Consider the following 3,840-nt stretch of genomic DNA (forward strand, 5'->3'; position numbering starts at 1 on the left):
TGTGCTTCCTTACATGCCTTGGTACCTATAGGTGTACTATTGTCTGAAAAGCCTAGATTCATCTGCAAAGCGTCTGTATGATACAATTGGACTATACATGTTCTAATGAATTTACATTTAATCTGTGTACTACATTTGTGCCTTTATAGCAGTGTAGTATAATTAATGATTCACGGAAAAAATTCGTAAAAGTTTCCCTTGTTCCAGGAGCATCCACGGTTACAAGCAGAGACATCATTATATAATCAAAACATTTAATTATCCAAAAACCAAAGACCACAATACAACCACATCGAACATCACAATCAACATAACATTACCTGCATAGTCCAAATAGTATACAATGTCCATACAGTCCTAAATAGTTATAGGAAAGTAACTACATACTTTCCAAATCCCCACACATGCAAAATAAGCAAAGTCCATGCAGCCCAAATAGTTTGTGGCATCGGATCTAAGTTGTTACCATAGTCTTAACCTACAAGTCGTCGTCACTGTCTCCTAGTCTTACTCCCTGCCCTTGTGGCCAAGAGCGTCGGTGCCTGGAGTGTACGTGCAAGGCGGACGGACGTCTTCTCGTTCCTGCAACCTGCGTAGGCTGAGTCGAAGGAGCGTCCTGGAGCTAGGACTCGCCAAGCTCATCATAACCACGCTCCTTGGCCTCCTTGTTGCCTTCCTCAGTCGTCCTCGTCTCCGTGGCCTTTGAAAGTGTCCACAGTCGCAGCGCTAGTACCTCCGTGAGAAGAAGAACCGAGGCCTACAGGTGTGTCCCATTGTCTTGCGTGTGGCCCGTGTACGTCCATCGCAGCGCTAGTACCACAACCACAACGAGCTGCAGCACGCCGTAGTCTACGTGCTAGCCTCTGTCATGCAAAGAAGCAAAGATATTAAGTAGTAAACCACTAGCTCAAACAACTTACTTAAGCATAAGACAACAAGAGGGCTAGTGTCGACTTACTCCAAGAAAGCTGTTTAGTGTGTGCTCGTCCACGCCTGTTCTTGGAAACCGTTCGATCTCAATCACAGATTGCTTCAGCGCGTTGCCCTGCAAAAAAAAACAAATATTAATGCACTTAAAATCTGAAATTATAATCTTACTGAAATTTTGATATTGAAATTACTAGTTTAAAGTGCAAACTGAGAAGAAACGAAATAACACATGCAGTAATCTGATAATGAAAAACATGCAGTAATTAATTCGCAGAACTTTGTTTTCCGATGTATACGTAAATGATTTACAGGCTCATTGACAAGTACAGGCCCAGCAAGCCGTCGATGAACTGACTAGTCATGAAAACTGAAAAGTACATGACTGAGCTCAGATTGTTTTTTTATATATATGCTGCTTGGACTGTGTCGATTATCTCAGAGCTTGCTTAGCTATAAGCCTGTTCTATATTGCTACATCTTTTTTTTTTTGAAAGATTGCTGCAGGGATGGGGATAGCTCAGGCAATGAGCTGGGTAATGGTATGCAGAGCAAGCAGTGGAGGTGTACATAAATTGAACACTTGATCAAAATTAGCTAACCATGCATTGAAGCCAACTATCATGTAAATCATGTGTGCATGCTAATCCTGCTTGCATTAAGTGACATTTTATAAATTTGTTTGCTTAAACTATAATTAGCTAACCATGTAAAGCTAGGTAAAAAGGCATGGGAATCACTAGAATATAAGGACGGAACCATGATGAAAATACGTGTACGGTACATTGGGCATGGATCATTCAGGTTTGTGTGGTACAAGAATTCACATGTGTATTTCAGATAATTAGCCCCAACATAATATGTTGCAGATAGAGGTGAAGACTCAAGAGCATACCCAGCTGAAATAAATAAGATGGGGTTATAGTTGACATTACCACTCGGTCCAGGATCGGCGCACGGCTCCACCTGTGTTCCGGCCCTCGTTCGCAAGGTCGTAAGACGTTTGTTCGTCGGAGGACTCAATGTCGGCATAGTCTGTTTGGGTCCATTGCACCTTCAGTTTGGTCCTTGTTGCCCGTCTGAACCAAGATTGGTACGCTCTGAAGTTCTCGTTCGTGTGGGGCCAGTCATTCTCATACAAGTTCTCATGAAAGTGATCCCAGTGGTCGATGTAGTCACGGTGCAAGGTCTCAAAGTCATGTCTCCTTTTGTTTCCGACGATCGATCCTGTAGGGTGCCAGAAATGAAATTGCAAACTACAGGGCTTCAACAGGATATAATAACAAAATTGGAGAGCAGACACTATAACTAGTTGAAATTGCAAACTTATTATATTCTTTTCCGAACAGGGCGATTATTAAATCTTATGATCTAGTCAGCACTCATCGAGTTAATTAAATTCAAGTTAGTGGAGATGTAACTCAAATGCCTTTCTTTATATTACAAATATACGCTACATCATTTTTGCTATGCGTGCTATGAATAAATCAATACATATGCATATGTATGATTATATATATCTTTATTTCATATTTATTTTACTATTCCATATTTTTATTGATACTCTTTAGGTTGGCACCTGGTAGGCCGGCCCTCTCTATATCTAAATCCTGACTCAGCTCCTGATATATGAGTACACCTAGAGTAAGATTTGCAGCAAGTCATTGCTTTAGTAGAAGCCAACAGAGGCCCTATATATTTCCTGTTTGAATTCTAAAATGAAGCGGCCACCAGGGCTCATCAGTCATCACTGGTGGAATCACTGGTGGAAGCACTGCTGCTTTGCTCTGGCCTCTGGGAGAGAAAAAAAAAAGGCACTGAATATTTGGGCAGCCGGCAGCAAAGCCAAAAAAAATAACAATGGCTGTCATGCTCATGAAGTCATGAGGTGATATTCACTCTGGGTGGTCGCTGTCCGCTAGAGTTCTTTTTGCTGGGGGAAGGTGACCAAAGTGACATGACCTGCCATCTTAGCTCATATGCATCTCGACACGTATATCAAAGTGTAGCTCGCCATTTATTTTTCTTAAACTCCCAATAGGTATACATAATAACTTGACAGTTAAGTTGAGTCAATCTTTTTATCAATTTTCTATATGAGAATGGTCTTTTGTTACATGAGCATTCGTTATTGCCTTGCGATTGTTTGATTTAAGGTTGAGCCACAAAATAATTAAATCCAAGAAAAACAGCTAGCTTATTGTATTGGCACCAACAGTGCACAACTAATTGTATGTCATGTCGTAACCGAATGAGCATGTTTACTAATATTTACGGCTAACATTATAAAAGTGGTAAATTTATTTATTCTGTCTATTGACGTCATCATATTCAATAAAGTATACAACCGTTCAAAGATGCTTACTTGTACAAGTCTATTGACGTCGAGAACAGCTCCACGGGCCACTCTTGCCTCAACCCAAACTGGCAGTGCAACCCGGTGTGGCAGATGGAACTCAACCACGTAGAGACAGATCAACGGGCACCGCATCAGGTACAGGTATTCAGTCCATCGTGCACATGATGCTGAACCCAATGTGCTCGTACTGTTCGTCGTCGTACGGCTCCCAAGTAACCTGCATTTGATTATTTAGTCACGTAGTGCTTACATCGGAAAAACAAATTAGTATGTGAAATGCAGCTAACTCACCAGCCCTGGCGTGAGTGCGTCGAGCTCGTTCGCGAACTCGATGTAGGCGCATTTACTCCGAGCGAAGGGACCCTTAACCTGGTCCCAAAGGTAGGCATACGTCGGCCGACGTCGAAGGCCATGCACCTCAAACCAGGGACGAGGATCACCAACTTGGGGCCGACCGACCGGTAGACGAGACCACATCCAAAGCTGAAGCAGGTAAACACATCCTCCTAATGAAGAGTTCGCCGAACTCCGGCGGCAAGCCTCACAAAGCTGTC

General features: G+C 42.4%; 1 pseudogene; it reads right to left on the reverse strand.

Annotated features, from left to right (window-relative positions):
- Positions 1–491: 491 nt before the first annotated feature.
- On the reverse strand, positions 492–3,418 carry LOC136540805 (uncharacterized; annotated as a pseudogene).
- Between the last annotated feature and the right edge of the window lie 422 nt (positions 3,419–3,840).

The sequence above is a fragment of the Miscanthus floridulus genome, chromosome 2, assembly GCF_019320115.1.
Source record: "Miscanthus floridulus cultivar M001 chromosome 2, ASM1932011v1, whole genome shotgun sequence".
NCBI classification, from domain to species: Eukaryota; Viridiplantae; Streptophyta; class Magnoliopsida; order Poales; family Poaceae; genus Miscanthus; species Miscanthus floridulus.